Below are 20,952 nucleotides of genomic sequence, written 5' to 3'. Positions count from 1 at the left end.
TTAAATAAATTATAATATGTTATAGCCAGAAAGCTGGGCTGTGACTGGTATAGATGGTTTCCCTTTTTACTTCCTTTCCCACCTCAAATATTAACAAATTTGTTCACTGCATTATGACTGTAACGAACAACCAATTCAAAAATGTATAATACTGAAGTAAGTACTAATTTAAGCAGCATCTTCACCTACTCGACACAGGAATGAATAGAAATTATAAACTAGGTACAGAATAAACATATCAATTTAAAGGATTATGTGAATAAGAATAAATTCCTAAAGTATTAGCTACAGGGGAAAAGTATATGCAAAACTGCAGCTTATATTAACATTTTCTTACATTTCAGATGCTTTGTTCGTTTTTTTAAGGTTCAAAAATATCTCTGCAATGATGGCTACCAACAAGCTGTAACACAATGATACACTATTCTGTCGTGTTCAGTAGCATCAGCTGCTTGTGTATCCAGCACATTATTTCTGGATGACTAACAGATGAGCATATCATTTTAAACTATATTTAATAGGGAACGAAAACTTGCATGAGCAGGTATTCAAAATGTAACTATGATACAGTTACCAAAGCCAACTGAGAAACAAAACAGGCCTAAACTTTACGGGAAAGAAGACAACAACTATCTGCTGTATTGCAAAAAGAGGACAAGAGGACACGTAAGGACATATAGTTTTGTGTTTGACCTGTTTTGGTTGATTTAATTTTCAGATTTTGTAAGCCAAGCTCCAGTGAGTTCCTGAGGAAAAAATTCTAACTGGCATTTTACTGTGAGTCAAACCTCACACAAAAAGTGCTTTGTGCATCAAGATAACATTAGGAGCTGTCTAGCTGCACGTACCAAAGGACCCGTCTGAACAAAGAAAACCAGAGCTGTAATGGACTTCTAATAGTAACGATACTTTGCACTTCTGTAGTACATTTCAGTTTGAGATATCCAAGTGTTTTGCAGTGCATGACAATTAAGCCTATTACTTGGAAACTTCAGTAGAAAAAAATCATCATAATTTTACTGATGAAGAAACTGAGGTACAGAGATGTTGAATGACCTTCATCTTACAGCAAACAGGACGGCAGTGCATCATAAGAAATGCCAGGCAGTTTTTTAGAACTCCACTTCAGCAAGGGCACTAACTCCCATTTCCAAACAGCCTATCTGCCAGCTAAGTTATATGTTTGGCTAATATTTCCCCAGCTTCATGAACAATAAAATACATCTTTTCATTCAGAGGTAGCTTATTTCCTGTTGCTATTCTTACAAGCTGATGACAGAAACATTCATTCTTTTAATGAAAGTGCAGACAGTTTGGGGTACAACAGCAACTCAGATAAAGTCCACTTAGAGATGGAAAGAGTGACTGAAATTGAAAATATCACCATGTTGCATATAGACATAGAGTGTGACAAACTTGAGCCCAGTTGACATGGTTAGCAATTGCCCATTTTAAGAGACAACCTTAGAACTTTACCAGCAATATTGTCTTCAGACTGTACACCTAGCAGGGTCATGATAATCTTTTCCCTCCTAAATTGTTCACTCTGAATAGAAATAGCAAGCTTTGAATTTGAATGTTTTTGCTAGTTACCACTGAGCAGCTGTGATATTTACTGCTTTCTTTCCATTCTCTGCTAAGAAAGATGTGATTACCTTTTTCTGAAAAATATAATAAATGAATGATTTTTCCAAATGTATCTTTTCCCAGTTAGACTTCACACTGCAGTTAGAATAACCCAGCCCTTCTTTGAGGCATTAATAAAATCAAGAGGCAGTGGAGTTAGATTTTGCAGTGCTGTACATTTTCACCTGCCTACATCTAGCTTAACTACCACTGAAATCTTCTTGGTATTAACCCCAGGAAAGCCAAGCTTCTGTCCGGCCAAGCAGGATTTCTAGTAGTACTAGTATATGTAGGTACATTGTCGCAAGGGTGTATCCAAAGGCCTTCGGGCATTAGCACAGAAATGCCATGAAGCTGAGCATTTTGCCTAAGCCCCATCTGTGAACAAGGCTGTATATCCACTCTCCATATGTGGCAGCCCTGTGTGAAACTGGGGAGCGATGGCAGAGGGGTGAGGGATGGAGTTCAAAGATCAGGCAGTAACAGGAAAGAATTACGATTATACCTGTTACACCGTAAGAACCGCGGGAGATTTAACCGCGGCGTAACCGTCAGCAGCAATCACTCGGCGGCGAGGGCAGCAGCGGCAGCGGTGCAAGCGGGCGGCTAAGCGCCAGCTTGAGGCGGACAGGGAGGTCCCCGAGGCCCGGGAGCCCCGGGGCGAGCGGAGGGATCCGCCCGGAGCCGGCGGCTCTCGCGAGAGAGGCCGACGCGGCGTGGGCGTTGCCAGGGGCAACCGCGGGAGATTTGAACGGCCCTGAGGAGCGCGGCGCCTCAGAAGGGGCGCGCGGGTAGGGCGCAGCCCCGCCCCTTCCCAGCTCGAGAAGGCTACTCGAGCGGTGGGCGTCGGCCTCGGAGGAGACCCCGGTATGGCTGCCACTCGGGCGAAAGCCACTGCTAGCAAGAACGTGGCGACGCGGACAGAGCTCCCAAGCAAACGTGCAGCTGTCCAGGTCTCCGGCTGCGGGGAGGGCCGGAGCCTATCCCTGGGGCCGGAGGGCAGCAGGGACAGCTCCTGTGTGCCGTGTGACCAGGTGGATGATCTGCTCGGCCTGGTGGCAGAGCTGAAGGAGGAAGCGGAAAGGTTGAGGAGTATCAGGGAGCGTGAGAGGGAGATCGAGTGGTGGACCCGCACCCTACCATCCCTGAGGCAGAGGCAGCAGACGGAGGCTCCGCAAGAAGCAGAGGACCCCCTGCCCTCTTGCCACCAGGCAGGAGGGGACCTAAGAGGTGGAGGGGAATGGATACAGGTTCCTGCTCAGGGAGGTAGGCGAATCCCCTCCCGGTCTCCCTCACCTTCCTGGTTGTGCCTATGCAACAGGTATGGGGCTCTGGAACTTGAGCACCAGGTCAGTGAAGATCAGGCTGTAGATGAAGGCCTATCCAGGGGGGTGCCTAGGCTGAGTCAGGCAGCTGCGTGCATTCTGAAACCCTCTGTTAAGAGAAAAAGGAGGGTAATTGTCATAGGCGATTCCCTTCTGAAGGGGACAGAGTGCCCAATATGCAGACCTGACCCATCCCACAGGGAAGCCTGCTGCCTCCCTGGGGCCTGGCTAAAAGACATTACTAGGAAACTCCCTGGTCTGGTTCGGCCCTCTGATTATTACCTGCTATTGGTCGTGCAGGTTGGCAGTGATGAGATTGCAGGGAGAAATCCAAAGGCAATCAAAAGGGGCTTCAGGGCACTGGGACGATTAGTGGAAGGATCGGGAGCACAGGTAGTGTTTTCCTCAAACCCTTCAGTGGCAGGGAAATATACTGAAAGGAAGAGGAAAACACACCTGGTTAATACGTGGCTCAGAGGCTGGTGCCATCGGTGGAATTCTGGGTTTTTTTGATCATGGGGAGGTTTACACAGCACTGGGCTTGCTGGCAACAGATGGAGTCCAGCTATCTCAAAGTGGGAAAAGGATCCTCGCTCATGAGATGGTGGGGCTCATAGAGAAGGCTTTAAACTAGGTTTGAAGGGGGAAGGGGATAAACCTAGGCACACCAGAGATGAGCCTGGAGGCAGCATGCCAACATTGGGGGTGGATTTGATAGCCCAGCTCAAGTGCATCTATGCCAATGCACGCAGCACAGGCAATAAACAGGAGGCGCTGGAAGCCATGGTGCAGTGTTACGGATGCACGACTAACCAAATCCAACAGGTGTTAAAACTCAGATTTATTCTTCAGCAAAAGTTAGTTAGAAGTCCGATAACATTCTATAAAATCACAGGCTCAATGATGTAAAGAGAATTAATACTACACGGCTGACTTAAGAATTCCCAAGATTTAAAGTGATGGCTCAAAACGCGCGTATCACTCACCTAAAAGCTGAGGGCTCTCTCCCTCGAGGAGTTACCTCAGGCTGTGCCCTAGCCCGAGGGGGAGTCCCCGACTGCAGACCCGCTGCTCCGAGGAGGACTGCCAACGTGTCCTCCGGCGGGACCCCGTTTATACCCCTGTCGAATCTGACCTGTGGTCATTTAATTCTATTGGCTAGGAGGGTCACCTCGGTGTACCTGGCGCATCTCGATTGGCCAGTTCAAATTTCAACCTGCAGCCTCCAGGGTTTCCTTCCCCTTCTCCCTTCCTGGAGAAGTTTTGTTTCCTGCTGGCAGGATGGGGGGGCGGGATGTACTGCCACATGCAGCAGGACAGCTATGACTTAGTCACCATCACAGAAACATGGTGGGATGACTCCCACGACTGGAGTGCTGCAGTGGATGGCTATAAGCTCTTCAGAAGGGATAGGCAAGGAAGGAGAGGTGGTGGGGTGGCTCTCTATGTTAGGAAGTGTTTTGATTGTACAGAGCTACACGATTGTGATGACAAGGTTGAGTGTGTATGGGTAAGGATGAGAGGGGAGGCCAACAAGACAGATACTGTGCTGGGAGTCTGTTATAGACCACCCAGCCAGGTTAGAAGAGACAGATGAATCATTCTACAAGCAGCTGGCAGTAGTCTCAGAATCGTGTGCCCTTGTCCTTGTGGGGGACTTCAACTTTCCAGACATCTGCTGGAAATACAACACAGCAGAGAGCAAACAGTCTAGGAGGTTCCTGGAGTGTGTGGAAGATAACTTCCTGACACAGCTGGCAGGTGAGCCTACCAAGGGAGGAACCTCTCTAGACCTACTGTTTACAAACAGGGAAGGACTGGTGGGAGATGTGGTGGTCGGAGGCCGTCTCGAGCTTAGCGACCATGAAATGATAGAATTCTTGATTCTTGGTGAGGTAAGGAAGGTGGTCAGCAAAACCACCACTATGGACTTCCGGAGGGCTAACTTTGGCCTGTTCAGGACACTGGTTGAGAGAGTTCCTTGGGAGACAGGCCTGAAGGGCAAAGGGGTCCAAGAAGGCTGGACATTCTTCAAGGAGGAAATCTTAATGGCTCAGGACCAGGCTATTCCCATGTGCTGCAAGATGAACTGCTGAGGAAGATGACCGGCCTGGCTGAACAGGGATCTTTTGCTAGGACTCAAGAAAAAAAGGAGAGTTTATCATCTCTGGAAGAAAGGACAGGCAACTCAGGAAGAGTACAGGGACCTTGTTAGGTCATGCAGAGAGAAAATTAGAAAGGCGAAAGCTCAGCTAGAACTCAATCTGGCCACTATTGTAAGAGACAACAAAAAATGTTTTTACAATTATATTAACAGTAAAAAGAGAGCCAAGGAGAATATCTATCCTTTATTGGATAGAGAGGGGAACATTGCCACCAGAGATGAGGAAAAGGCTGAGGTACTTAATGCCGCCTTTGCCTCAGTTTTTAATAGTGAGACCAGTTATCCTCAGGGTACTTTGCCCCCTGAGCTGGATGGCAAGGATGAAGAGCAGAATATACCCCCCTTAATCTAGGAGGAAATAGTTAGTGACCTACTACGCTGTCTGGACACTCACAAATCTATGAGACCAGATGGGATCCATCCAAGAGTACTGAGGGAGCTGGCAGAGGTGCTTGCCAAGCCACTCTCTATCATCTATCAGGAGTCCTAGTCAACAGGGGAGGTCCCAGGTGACTGGAGGCTTGCCAAAGTGACTCCCATTTACAAGAAGGGTCGGAGGAGGATCCGGGGAACTACAGGCCTGTCAGCCTGACCTTGGTACTGGGGAACATTATGGAATGGTTCGTCTTGAGTGTGCTCACATGGCATATGCGGGACAACCAGGGGATCGGGCCCAATCAGCATGGGTTCATGAAAGGCAGGTCCTGCTTGACCAACCTGATCTCCTTCTATGACCAGGTGACCTGCCTAGTGGATGAGGGAAGGGCTGTCGATGTTATCTTCCTTGACTTCAGCAAGGCCTTTGACACTGTCTCATGGCATTCTCCTTGAGAATCTGGCGGCTCATGGCTCAGAGAAGTGTACTCTTCACTGGGTAAAAAACTGGCTGGATGGCCGAGCCCAGAGGGTAGTGGTGAATGGGGTAAAATCCAGTTGGTGGCGGGTCACGAGTGGTGTTCCCCAGGGCTCAGTATTGGGGCCAGTTCTGTTTAATATCTTTATCAATGATCTGAGTGAGGGGATTGAGTGCACCCTCAGCAAGTTTGCAGACGACACCAAGTTGGGAGGCAGGGTTGATCTGCTTGAGGGTAGGGAGGCTCTACAGAGGGATCTGGACAGGCTGGATCGATGGGCTGAGGCCAATCGTATGAAGTTCAACAAGGCCAAGTGCCGGGTCCTGCAGTTGGGTCACAGCAACCCCATGCAGCGCTACAGGCTTGGGGAAGAGTGGCTGGAAAGCTGCCTGGCAGAAAAAGACCTGGGGGTGCTGGTTGACAGCCGGCTGAATATGAGCCAGCAGTGTGCCCAAGTGGCCAAGAAGGCCATCGGCATCCTGGCCTGTATCAGAAATAGTGTGGCCAGCAGGAGCAGGGAGGTGATTGTTCCCCTGTACTCGGCACTGGTGAGGCCGCACGTTGAATACTGTGTTCAGTTTTGGGCCCTTCGCTACAGGAAAGACATTGAGGTGCTGGAACATGTCCAGAGAAGGGCAACCAAGTTGGTGAGGGGCCTGGAGCACATGTCTTATGAGGAGTGGCTGAGGGAACTGGGGTTGTTTAACCTGGAGGAAAGGAGGCTGAGGAGAGACCTTATTGCTCTCTACAACTACCCGAGAGGAGGTTGTAGTGAGGTGGGTGCTGGTCTCTTCTGTCAGGTGGCTGGAGATAGGACAAGAGGAAATGGCTTCAAGTTGTGGCAGGAGAGGTTTAGATTGGATATTAGGAAAAATTTCTTCACTGAAGGGGTTGTCAGACATTAGAACAGGCTTCCCAGGGAAGTGGTTGAGTCACCATCCCTGGAGGTATTCAAAAAGTGCATAGACAAGGCACTTCAGGACATGGTTTAGTGGGCATGGTTGATGGTTGAACTCGATGATCTTAAAGGTCTTTTCCAACCTGAATGATTCTACGAAGAGGTAGGATGTTGCCATTTCAATAGGGTTTCTTTAACATTAATGCAGAATCGCTGCTTTAGCATGGTTATCCAGGAACGTGCAAGGGACCTTCTCACAGTCTGGATGTAACCAGTTTTTTGGGGAGAGGGAAAGAGACTCAAATTTGGTAATCCACACTAAAAAACCCCTATGCACCCTATGCTACTGTATGGTAGATACTTTAGTCAGAGAATGAGATATAAGAATTATCTGGATACATTTTCCATACATGTATCAGTATGTATGCAAAAGTACTCAGGAAGGGAGAGCAAAAGGTGTTGCTAGTAGCAGTTGCAGTGCTAACCTGTTAGGGTCATGGTTGAGTGGGGTAAAGATGACTAAGACTTTCATAGTTGTAGAGCATGAGTGTTTTAGTGATTTCTAAAATTGGTGTCCTATTACTAAGAAACCTCTAGTTTTTGAAAGGAAAATTCAACAGCATAGCATGTCACTTTCTTTCTTCTGTTCTTCAGGGGTATAACAACCTTCCAGATCTTTGCAGCCAGTCCATGCAGCAGTCACTGTATCATACATTTCTGATACAATAGAAGTTATCCTTTTCTGTGCATTTATGATTCTGAACTTGTAGCTTTTTATTTATGTTCTGTTGTTTTCTCTTTTCTTGAAAACCAATTACATTTTAGATTTATAAAATAAAAGAGACTATGCAAAGACCTATGTGATGATGGCTAGCTACATCTAAAAATTCTTTGGCCCAAAAGCCTGGCAAGAATCTGAAGGGAAGTGTTAAAGCAAGCTGGCAGAAATCCTCTGCAGTGCTTAAGAAAAAACCCCAGCTCTCCCTCCTCCCAGCTAAACCCTGAAACAAGGTCAATGCACTAAAAGGCTCTGGAAGTAATTTTTTATAAATAAATATCCTGGGGAATTAGTGCAGCAAGTGCCACAGTCGCATCTCTAAAATAAAGGTAGTTATGAGTATGTAAGCATTTCCTTTACACATTAGGGGTAGCACACAACAATCAATGTGAGATTAAATGCAGCTCTGACTACATGCTACAGAAGCAAGCAATATTTTCTCTCAGGAAGAAAACTTCAATCATAAGCTTGAATCAGCAAGTTCTTTAAGTGCATGCCTAATGTTAAGTCTGTAAACCGTCCCACATCTTTCCATATGCTGGTGTCACAGACCCCTGAAGGGGCAATTGTGGTCCTAACAGATGAAGTCAACAGCGCAGCAGTAAATGCAGGAGTCTCCCAAATATGAGCTAATGCTGAGATATCAAGGCTTTGGTGGCTACTCTGCTGACAAGATTCAGACTCTCCAACATTCATCTCTGATTGACTCCTGCCTATCATGCAAAGTACCCTTTTTACCCATCTGATCAGCTCAGATACTGCATTACTGCACAGCAGTAATTAGTTTTCCTTTAAAAGGGATTAAAAGTTCTCATCTCCTATGACAGCAATCAATCGCAACCATTTCCCTGGTCAACAAGGCATGAAATACACAAATATTCACTGTAAATCTAACTAAAGCAACTGAAGAAGGGCATTTGCAGGTGAAAAAATTCTTTTGGCAAGGACGTAATAATTCAGGGAATTTATATATTATTTTGTAACGTCAGTGGAAGGCTTGACCTAGCTTAGATCAGTATTTTTAATATTATTTCAACTCTTCCTCCTTCCACTTTAATTTTATCCAGATGAACTTCTTTTTCATTTGCTGAAAGGAGAAGAGTATGGAAGAAAGGGGATCATTAAGTCACAAATCCACTTATCTTCGCTGCATCGATGATGTTGTTCCCTAGGCAGTAGTAATCTCCTATATTCAGGAAACCTGCACAGGTTTCTTACAGGAAAATCACAACATGTGAGCCAGAGTGTGAACACAGCAGTCAAGAACTGGAAGAAATAGAAGAAAGCAAAAACTAAGCTAAACAAAAGCCCCCACTAAACCCTTTTAATTTCTCCTCCATCAGAATATCAAGTAACAGTCATTAAATGAAGAAGATATTTATGCCTTCCTCTTTTGGAGGTAAATTCCTAAGGTTTAAAATGCAGCTAAAAGGCTTACAATTCTATATTAGCACAGCCTGATTTTCAGTTTTGCTTATCACTGCCTGCCATGCAGCTGGCTTGCTTTGTCTCTTTGAAAGTTTCAGGTTCTTTACAGAGTAATTATGTTTTCAAAATACAGTTGAGAATCCTGATGTTATAATCATTTTCAGAGCCACTATGTACATTACTAATTGTGTACATGATTCTCTTGACTGACTCCATTGCACATGCTGAGATTACCAGTTACCAAAACATCATTATAAATTAAAAGGTAAGGAGAATGAAGCCAGCTTTACATTTCTGATTTGGTGAAGGTGTTGATAGCTTGTACTGAATGGAAATTATTGTAAAAAATGAGGTTGGAAAATGTTCTTTTTCCTGAACTGTTAAAATGATAAATACTAAATAAACAGCTGCAAGTGAAATGGTTCCCTGCTGTCCAACACGTGCTTTTCTAAACACCTAAGAAAGTAGCCATAAATACAGCCAAGTTTTGGTCTGATATCCAAAGTAAATAGGGGACACACAAAGCATTGATCACTTCATAGTTTTTCCAGTGTATTCTTTTAAACTGCAAGCAGGAAGACCTCTAATAATCCAGAGCTCCCAATTCAGACAGTATTTGCCTGGAGTTTTTAAACTGGTCATTACCAAACCACTGGAAATTACTATAAATAGGGCAAACTCAGCAAAATACTTAGCCAAAAAGGAAATGTATGTGCACAAGGAGACACAACAATGGGATATATATTACAAAGAGGAGAATAAAACCCCAATCTTTTGTTGTCTTTACATAGCAGTTCAAGCATGTTGGGAGCTGACTTATGAACTATACACAGATTTCAAATACTGTGAATAGTGGTAGCAGAAAAATGAAAAGTAGATGCATCTGGCCAATTTAAAATGTATGAACTGGGACTGCAAGTCATTTATATATATACAACCCCTCTCTCTTATCTTGAATATGATCATGAATGTCTCCAATAAGTATACAAGAAACTGCTTGCCACCCTGTTTCTGTTAACTCCTTAGAAGAGCAAACACAGTCCATGTTACAAAAATTGTGGGATTCTTTTCTTTATAGAATAATGTAAACAATCATTTTCTTATTTAATGAATTGCTATTTACTACCAGTTTCTGAAGCACTTCAGATAATAAAACCAAAATCCTTGATCCTAGTGGGAATTTTAAGTGCAAGTTTTTTTAAAAATATTGTTAGCCATTAAATGTTTTAACTATGGCTTTAGGATTTTTAAGAAAGTCTCATAATTTTTAATGTCTTGATCTCTATGTCTTGGAAGGTAAGTCATTTTTTGACCTACATTAACTAATTGAGACTCTTTCAATGGAATATGCAATCAATACATGAATAACATCCCATGTATTAGCACTGAGTATACCAGAAGGTTAAAAGGTGCACAGTTTTTCCATGAAGCCTTTTTTATTTTTCATTTTCATGATTTTTCTTAATCTGGGAGTGAGTAGATCCAGTTCTAGATCTAGTACTCTAGAGGCTGGAAAACGATGCCACTTGGGCATTTTACCCCATAAAATATCACATGGTATATACTTTCTCAATTCCTATACACTGCCCTCAATACTCTATCTGAAATCCATGTCATGTATGACAAGGGCTATAGTCTGCAGGAGAGAAGCCACAGATGGGGCATAAGAGTCTGGCAAGCCATCATGGACATTTTGCAGAACTGGTTAGGGATTAAGTTCTGGTTTAGGGCATTTCTGAAACCATTTTTTTTTTGATAAAGAAAATGTACAGCATGTTCCATATATGTTACCTCATCCTTCTCTGAGTGGTTTAATTTTGAAGCCTATTTTCTTTTTTAAATGAAATACCATTACCAAATTTAAATTCAGATTGAACAGGAAGGTAAAAAAAAAAAGCTTTATTTCTTGCTCACATTAAGATTAGTTTATAAATTTCTAATTTTAGTTCTTTTCACATTTTGTTTGTTAGGCATAACTGGGTCAACACTTTCATTCTTTCAGGTTGAAAATCCTGTCTGAAGAAAAGCAGTTACTTGTCATGACACAAAACAAATGGCTGTGAATAATTTATAAGAAAGTAAAAATATTCTGCTTTTGAGATTTTAACAGGAGAACAACCTCGAGTTATAAATTATTATAATTACACTGAAATATGCTCTCCATCCTCTTATTCCTTTGCTCTGATCACTGCCACAATACTTTTTGCTTGAATGGCTAGCAGTCTCCTAAGCACCGCAGACACGGACCCTCCAGGGCCATGGCCAGTGCCCTTCAGATCATGAATTTATCTGTGACTAAAACCCTGCTTCACACTTGTCTCAGTATGTTCATAGGATTCTTGCAGGTTTCTCTCCTTATAGAGAGTAAACATGCAGGTATGTGTTAAATGTCTGGTGGGATGCGAGGTGAGGTCTGTAATACAGCTGGGGGCTCCAGAAGCGAAAACAGTGCCCACAGGAGGTTCAGGGATCATTAGTAAGACACAACACAGAGACCCACGCACCCACTGCTCAGGTGCAAAGCAACACTTATAGTAGATTGGTAGTTAAATTCTTCATATTTATTTAGTTCTAGCTCCTAAAGCCACTGTGTTCAGAGATGCTTGTTGTCATAATATAAATAGGGTCTTTCTCTGTATAGAGATGGTAAAGTTGAGAAATACAGTATATTTAAGATCATAGTAAGATTACAGCAACTTGATTTGATAAAAATTCAGTTTCACTAATGCTCTTATTAAAATATCTGCAATGAATGTGTCAATTCTCTGGTTCCAAGGGAAGAAGATGAATTACTTAATATCAAACTGTCACTTCTTTCTTTAAAACCTTTTATACACTTTCTGCAATACAACATCTCTAGCGCACTAATGCTGACATAAACCACCACTATTCGAGCATCTTTTTCTCATTAATAGACTTCTGAGTTTTAGGGTGAAAGTTTAGAAGCACAAGTGAAATAACTAAAATGTAGGAATGGGTATATACATAAACCAGCTTCCATAAATAAGTTCATGTAATTTGTTGCAGTTGCAACTGGAGTCAATAAGTTCATATGCCTTCCTGTGACAAACATCATCTTTTATAATCCTGACCCACTTCTTACACTGAGATCAGACTGGCAAGAAAGGGAAAGGGCAAGGAGTCCACAGGTTCTTCTCAGCATGACTGATTCCATGCAAGATTTCAGCAATGCATTCAATATTTTCACATAAGGTGTGGTCATATACACTAGGACTATTGCTATCAATGTGTTCCCACAGGAGATACTGAATTATCAAGTCCTACAGGAGGAGTTTGAAGTGTGCAATACCTACTGCTCATCCTTCTTGCCATGTTGTTGATCAACAACTATCAGTGATAGCCTGAGTCTTGGGGAACCTAAACATCTCTTGTTCTTCAACCTTAGTCCTGGCTCAGAACAGTTCTTAATATGAAACCTCTGCCCAACATTCCCCTAAATCTCCCCATTAACAACTAAATTCCTGATTGACATACTTCGTATGTTTGTCCCCTCATTTATCACTCAGTGAGGATGCTAAAGTTCTTTGATCAAAAGTGGGTGGTGAAGTTGACATTCATTTTGAAGTGGAAGACCTACCTAAGTAATAGTGCAGGGGGCCCAGGCTTGCTGGAAAAAGTCCCGATTTAGATCTGCATTTCTGGGGGACTCATAATTTAAAATTTAATCCCTCAAATTTTAGACTTCAGGAAAGGCAAAGTATCTGTGAACAGATTCTGAGCATCCCAATGATTGGCCCCAGACATACTGAGTGCGAAGTGTGCTTATTATCTTTTTGTATTTTTATACACTACTTATATTTTATGGGTGAACATTACAGGAGTAGGAAATCTGGATATTACAAAGCTTCCTCCAAGGTGAAAAAAAGTTAGTCTTTTTCTCATGGAATACCACAGAGGTGTTATGGCAGCTCCAAGTAAATTTCAGATTAACGTCATGGTGATTTCCCTTGAAGGGCTACTAGATATCTTCTCACATTTATGTGCTATTAAATTGTTTTCATTCTTCCACAACTCACCATTTGTGTAAACATCATGCAGAATATTACTTCATTGGCCTGGCTAGGCATACAACACACCATGACATACCATAGAGGGAGTTCAAAATTAGTCTTCATTCAATTCCTTCACATTGCATGGCAAGGAGAGGAATCACATTTGCTCTGGTTGCCCGTGCCTTCAGGAATTCCTACTGATTTGACCTTGTCTGACCTCCTATTCCAGGTCACCAATTAGAATTCTCTCAGCTTTGCAGTCGTTAACAATCTCAGTGGAACTGCATCTCTCTACAGCAGAATAACCTCACTTTTTCTCTTTGCTACCCACAAGCTTGAACCAAAACATCCATGCTTTTCATATTTCATTCTTATCCAGCCACTTGCTATACATTTACTAAAAAGTGTCAGTGTAATTAAGCAACTCAAATCTGTACATTCTTGCTGTATATAAAAGAAAGACGTGCTTCAATTTTTCCCCTCAGAATAACACATTAAACTTCAGAAATTAAAGTTTATTAGTGACATTTGTACTACAAATTAAAAGTAAACTGTCCCAAGTAGGCCACTACTAAGTGATATCCAGCATATGACTGGGCTGGAGGATTTTCAGGCCTGTACTTGCTGACTATCCTCTAAGGAACTCTTCCCTAAACTAAAAACAGCCTTGGGTGGGTGCTGATCACCCTTCTTGTGATTTTCAAAACTCCCTCTGTTATTTTAATACCCAAATTCCATTAACTTCAGCACTAGGCCTGCTAATCCTGTAGGTAGGCTAGAAAATCTTTAGCTGTATGCAGGTGCTTCAGAGATTAGAATGCTAACCACTCACATTTAGCTGCTACTATCAATATAAGAAGGAAGGCAAAGACAGCAGAAGAGAGACAAACGCTTGGATTAACAGAGAGGCATATCCATCCCATGTGCTTTCTGCCTTTTTCTGAACAAGCATAATTCAATCTTCTCTCCATCATTTTTGTCCCAAAGTTTTGGAGCCCAAAGGACCAGACAGCTTTTAGCAAATGGTAGCCTAGAGAACAAAAAACATTGGGAGAAGGGGTTCCCTTGTCCCCTTCAGTGAGTCATTTTCTTATTATACCATGAAACAAATTATCAATTTTATTCTGGAGATTTTCCTACAACCAGAACATACTTCTGCAGGAAATGTGTAAGATCTATTCATATCATGTCATCTTTGGATATTCAGTAATCTTTCATGGGAGAAGTTATTGTTTCACCTGAACATTGAGACCTCCTCCCTTACAAGGTGATGGCCTTTGGAAAATGGATAAATGAGTACTTGCCTTTTCAACAGATTTTACTCCAATGTGATCAGTTATAACACCAGTTACCTGTATTTTCCTTCTTAGACATAGATGGGGGAGAGAAAAGGGGGATACTCTGTGACAGTAACTGTATTTTTACTTTTTTGGTCTTGATTTATAGATTTTTCAATGCTTTTCTTTAAGAAATGATATCTAAGACTTTTTGTATTTGGAAATGTTTTCATATGGGAAGATGGCTCTTATAGTGAACAGCTGAATCATATTGCAGAGACCACTGAGAGGTGCCAAATTAAAACCAGGGCTGTTTGAGAAACTAAGGGAAAGCAGGACATCCTATAATTAAAATGAGAACTTCTTTATACAGTCTAAGAGAGTCATGAAACGTTTGATTTTTCTAGGTTTTGGGGTGGAGAGAAATGTCAAAGTCAAAATTCTTGGTTTTATGAAGACCTTTCAATGCCACTTATTTCAAAGAGATAGTGAAGAGACTGTAAGACTTATACACACATTAATGGTCTCTCATGGAAAGGAGATGTCCCTGCTAAGTGAAAATTAAGTCCAGAAAGCTTATGCTTTGATGCAAGATTTATTGGCACTGTAGCCAAAGATTTCCCACAACCTCTTGTCTTTGTCAGAAAAGGTTTAAGAAATAGCTCGATGCTATCTCTCTTCCTCCACACCTGGTCTTCCAGGTCTGAGTTGTTACTTGGTTTTAAGCAGTTCAGTTTAGGACATGGTGCTGTGCTGGAATGCTTTTTACTTTTTTTTTTTTTTTAAATTAAAATAGTGCATTGACTCATACTGTTGGGATTTTTTTTGTGGGGGCCTAAAATAAGACTCTGTGTCTGACTCTCTATAGCCTTGAAGCTAATATAGTAATTCACAGGTGAGAAAAGTGGGTGGACGACTGTCAGTTTGTGGACAACTCTAGTTAAACTTTCTTTGTAAAAGTACAAAGGACTGAACGTGATATAAGGCAGCTAAGAACCGAAATGGTTACCATGATAAATTACTTGCTTTAGTATAGCTGTATATTGGGGCAATTACTGAGAAAGCAATAATATAAAATAATTAATGCTTGTAGATCTTAGATTAATAGAATTGCTGACAATATTCTTTTACTTCATTATAAATAACTTTTATTACTGCAGCCAATGATATCTGTAGCATAAGAACGCAGCAGTTTTCTACTACAGGCAGAATAGAAAAACTCTCAGTATATCATGGATTGAAACAAAGAAGAGTTGTGGGAAGTTCAGTTTTCCTTGAATGAGTTTTTCCAAACTGCATGTGGAAAACCACACGAGAAAGGATATGTGTATACATTTACAGAAAACTGCCTTTGCCTCCTGTAATGCCAATTAGAAAGTAAAGTCGTATCTGTTTTCTGTGGGACAGTGTGTGTCTTTATAATCATAGTAGGAAAGAAGAGGGAGGCTGGAGATGGCCCTAAGCAGAAGTTTAAATTTATTCCTGTCAATGTTGAGAAAATTATTTGGACCCTGTTTCCCAAGTGAAGAAAAAAAGAACCTGATAATAAACGGCTCCAGACCTCCTTGGATGAAAAACTGTTCCTGAGAAGACATTAGAAGGGAGAAGGACTGAGAATAAAACTAACAAGAACTACAAGAATTAGAAAAAAACCACATTACTCAGCAGGAAAAAAGGTACTTCTTAAAGGCTGAGAAATGTAGGAGCAAACAGAGAACTGACAAAAATGAAGTTTAGCTAGTATTGCAAAGGAAGTTAAGAAGATTGCCAAAGGATTTTCAACTGTATACAAATAGAACAAGGAAAGTAAAGGTGGTGTCACTAAGCATTTGAGAAAAAGGATGAAACATGGACTGGACTAGACTCCTGTAAATGCATAAAAGTACGAAAACACAGAAAAAAATAGGAAATGGGATAAAAAGCTGCATTGATTTTGTACAGAACTCATGCCAGATCAAGCCATCAAACTACCTGGCAGAACTGATTTGCTTGACAAAAGAATTATAAAAGATTAGATGCTTCTGATTAAGGCATTTGAGGGTGGTGCCACATGAGAAATCATTAGTTCAGCTGAGAAGAGTACAAATGGGGATGGGACTGGTGGAGAGAGACACCATTGTGTTGTGCAGAAAACATAACTGCTGGACTGGAGACTCCCTAGGAGCTGAGTTTCCCTAAGGACCAGTGTCAGAACAGATGCTGTTTCATGTTTCCAGTAATGGTTGTCATAGAAAAGAGAGAAGTATGTTAATGAAATTTAATGATGGCACAGAAGAGGGATAAACTGTAAATATAGGAGATACTCCAAATATCATGGAGGAAATTGCAGGTGATAATGAAAAAAAGTGACAGGAACAGTCAGAAATTCAATAGTAGAAAATTCAAAGGGAATAACGATGCTGTTAACCAAGAACATTTAAACCCAAAGTGATAGAGTGGAAAAGTACAGTCTGTGGGAGGATCACAGGATAGTTATACACCTCTTGTAATTCATTTGTGAAAAAGGCAAATGCAATCCTAGTGTGTAGTATTTCCAGTGATAAGAAATACTGTTGACAAATTGTGTAGCATGCACAACTCACACTCAGAAAAGCTATGTTAAAATACATGACAGTTGAGGGTTACTCAAACTATGCTCATTTTGCTAAGTAAAAGAGGAACAGCACTATTTTCAAAGAGAACTTCCATAATAAGCAAATCTGGAAAATCACACATCCCAGTTTCCATTTTTCTACCAAGATGACTATTGCACACTCTTATAAGACACCTGCTCCCCTTTGCTCAGGTCTTGGAGAGTGACTGGCTGCAGCCTCTCATTTCCCAGGTGTTGCTGCATCCTTGTTGCCTAACCACCAATCTGCATTCATCAGAAATGCAGAGAAACAGGAGAGTTCAGTGAGCAACCATGTCTCTGCCTAGTTACTATGTTGCTCTTCCTCAAGCCAAAGCCAAATGCTGCAGTATGAACCATGAGGCTTTTACTTGGGTGAGACCCTTGAGTACAGCTCTGCTTTCTCAGCATGCCTCACGGTGGGAAGCAGACTCTGCAGTTAAGTGACTGCCTTCCAGCTGAATGAACTATCATATGCTGAATTTAAGAGCTTTGGCTGGCATGCATGCTTGTTTACCTCTGGCATTCAATTTAAATGACAAGGCAGCAAATGATCATCCTTCCCTTTGAAAAAGTGACCAGAGTAAGACCTCTGCAGCACAGCAGTGACAAGGAAGTGGAAAGGGAGAACGTGTTCCCCATCTGTGACACTGAGCCATGTGGCTAATCACTCCATCTTATAAATGGCCTCTCATCAGTGCACAGCTACAGTCCTGTGACAACCAAACCCCTAATTCGGCTACCTGTTTTCGCTGGTCAGCTCAGAAAACTGCCCAATGCTGCAATAATCAGTGAAGTGTAAGATTTTTCTATGCAAAACAACAACCTGCTGATTGTGTGCCTGCTCCTGGGTACTCGCTGTCCACCAGTCGGCAAGCAGCTCTGTTGGCCACGAGGACCAGATCAGCAGGCAGCAGCAAATACAGTTTTGCAGGGTGCAGAGTCAGACTGGTACCCTCCTTATCTGAAGCCTGATGTTGCTTGGGACCACTGTGATACAGATAATCCTTTGACTTATTTTAGAGCTGCTCAACAGGCAAGAATCTGTTTCAGCTGCCGCAAAAGAGAGAGTTCTTTCATAAAGATGCTACAAAAATAAGAAGTGTGATTTTTTTGCCTGTTATTCCAGTTATGCTTACATGCTTGTCCAGTGCACCCATAGGTCATATAGCTCGTGACTGTGTTTCTTTTCTTTCCTTCATCATTAATCTGTAACCAGTGAATCTATGTGCAGGCAATCCTACGTGAGACAGAGCCAGCAGGAGACAAAATGAAGCAAAGAGGATTGCATCTGACAGAGCTCTTTAAATAAATTGTTAATTTTCTTAGGATACCGCGGGACCTGTCTGTAGCACCAAATCTCTATAGCTTGTAATCTTATGAGCCATCTGTCTCGCTGTATACTAGAGAAGGCTATGGACTTGGGAGGATGATGAAATATTAGGATGTAAATATTGAGGGGGTGGGAGATTATTGCAATATCTTATCCTGCATCTTGGAAGATCATGGGTTCCCTAGCCTCCCACTGTGGTAAGGGAATACAGGGTGTTCAAAATCTTCAAGGTCTTAGCTCTGAAATACATACATATTTAGCAAATTGGATCAATTTTACTGTTAGATGTGTGAATGTTTGTGCCTGTATTTCTGTAGTTTTATTTTTCTTTTAAATAGATATTCTACCCATTAAAAATAAAACCATTATATTAGCATTTTCTGTTGTGTTCAATAACCTAAAACATAGAAAAACCAGCCCACTCAATCTATTGACTTTTAAGACATAGTGCAAAACCATGTTTTTACTCAGCTTTGCAGAGGACGACTGGGTTAAAACTAACTAGTACTTATTAATTTCTTATAGACGGGATGTGTCTTAGTTGGAAAGAGCTCATATCTTAGTGGGTTAGGGCATATATACATTTACTTTTGAAAATGAATAAACTTGGTACATAATTGGAAGTCTTCTTTTTAGTCTAAATTAAATATTCAAAATGAGATCTGGTCTGTGGTCATGAAATGAATTTGTTTATATATCTCTCCTGAAAAATGATGTGACTTCTTTGAAAGACTAATAAATGTCTTTTCAACTCACAGACTCTTCAGCGTAGTAATTCCTGTCCTCTGGGGCTTTATATCTCAAGGGAGATGATATATTCTTGTGGCAGAAGATCAGAGAAGAGCTTTAGGAGACCTGTGTTTCATTTCTAGTTTAAGAACTGAGAGGTTTGAAAGAGTAGGAACTACATCATACCTTTAGAACTAGCCTTCAGTCACTTTTCTTTGCGTTTCCCCATTATAACAGTATTTATATGCCTATGTAAAGCAGTTTGAAATCTTTGCCTGAACTGTATGCAAATTTTTATATGGGAATCTATTATGTATTAATTATAATTTAAAAAGAAACTATCACACACACTTCAAGTTGTTACAGTTATTTTTAGATTTGTTCTGCGAAATGTAACTATCACATTTTAATAAATATTAAAACAAATGCTTTCTCCCAAACTGAAGATTATCAACAGTAAAACACAACACAAAATCACTCCTTTCATTTTCCTTTAGCCACCTCATTTAACAAAGCACTGAGCCTTTTCACAGAGAGTCCAAATAAGAAAGTACACTTTTTACCTTAGCCCAAATCAGCATCTTAGAGCTGATTTGTGAACTCTATGTTGCTTTTTGCAATTAACTGCCAATCCATTTTTTTTTCAGACAAACAACAGATTGATACAACTTTTATGAGACAACTATCAACAACTCTCTAGGTGAAAGAAATGCCACAAATGATCAGCTTCACTGAATTATGTGAAAAGTCTTATAAAGCATCTGAGAAATGTCAATTTTCCCCTTCCGATAAACTCCAGTGAAAACATGGCTCACAGATGTTTCAGGTCACTAAATGGACTGCTGTCACTGTAATCTTCATATAAATATATACATATATGTGCTGTCAATTACAGCATTTTCCAGACATTTCAAGAGTTCCTTCTCCTGTATGGAAGTTTTTTCTTCCTGGAATTCCAAATTATACCAAAAAAATCCCACTGAAAGAAGATGCCAGAACATTAGGCTTCTCAGCTGAATAGCACTGATGAATATTGACAGAGATCAATGTTTTGGTGTGATCCTAGAATATATATAAGCAATTTGAACCAAGAATCAGACTTACTATAATCTTTATGAAGACTTGATAGAGTAATGCAGAAATTTACAATGTAATTAATGGGCCAATAACTAAAATAATTTTGTAGCTTTGATAATGTAGAAATAAGTTCTCTAAGGGACATTAAAAATGGATTTCAGACATTTGCTACAGAATAAATCATGTTCTAATTACTAAAATGGTTCCAATGAACTAGAAAGCACATGGCAGCACACTGCAAACGATGTTACCAACCCTGTCAGAGACTCCAAAACTGAAGTATCTGTATGTTATATAAAACTACTCTCATTTGACCCTTTATTTGCATACTCTTTATGGAAAGATAAAGAACTTGTCTTTATCTGAGATATACCTATTTTTAGAGCTATTAGTTAAAATCCTACTAGCTTTTTGAAAACAATGAGTATGCAACTCAGAAGAATACAGATTCTTTTCTTTCTACAAACTGTTAGAACATTTTATAACCTTTCTTCTAAATGAAACCAACAACGAATTCAATCCAAATATCCAGTACACAAACCCAGTATCCCATTAAAAAAAAAATAAAAAAAAATCTAAATCTAAAAATTCTGTATCGAGAAGAGGCTTTTAAATCATCAATACTTCAATCTTGCTACTTGACAGCTAACGACATCTCCTGGACATGCACCTTAACTTTATCTATGCTATTCTACTGCAGAAAGAAAATTGCTTATTAAAAGAATATCCGTGTATGGACAAAAAATGAGATGGGAAGATAACACATATTTTCACCTCATCAGGAGATGTTCAGTCCAAACACAAAATAGTGCATCATTATCCTGTTTTTTCACGTTTTC

General features: G+C 41.0%; 1 long non-coding RNA gene across 5 annotated transcripts in view; it reads right to left on the bottom strand.

Annotated features, from left to right (window-relative positions):
- Positions 1 to 20,952, bottom strand: part of LOC128148329 (uncharacterized) — a 77,101-nt gene that overhangs the window by 42,627 nt on the left and 13,522 nt on the right. Inside the window, exon 1 of one of the 5 annotated variants that reach the window (XR_008237257.1) lies at positions 2,132 to 2,263. The exons of the other annotated variants lie outside the window; for them this stretch is intronic. This is a non-coding gene — a long non-coding RNA (uncharacterized LOC128148329). Of the gene's footprint in view, positions 1 to 2,131; positions 2,264 to 20,952 lie in introns of those variants that run through there. 5 annotated transcript variants of the gene reach the window in all.

Source organism: Harpia harpyja, chromosome 11, assembly GCF_026419915.1.
Source record: "Harpia harpyja isolate bHarHar1 chromosome 11, bHarHar1 primary haplotype, whole genome shotgun sequence".
NCBI lineage: Eukaryota > Metazoa > Chordata > Aves > Accipitriformes > Accipitridae > Harpia > Harpia harpyja.
Note: the sequence above shows the minus strand (reverse complement) of the source record. Positions and strands in the feature narration are given on the sequence as shown.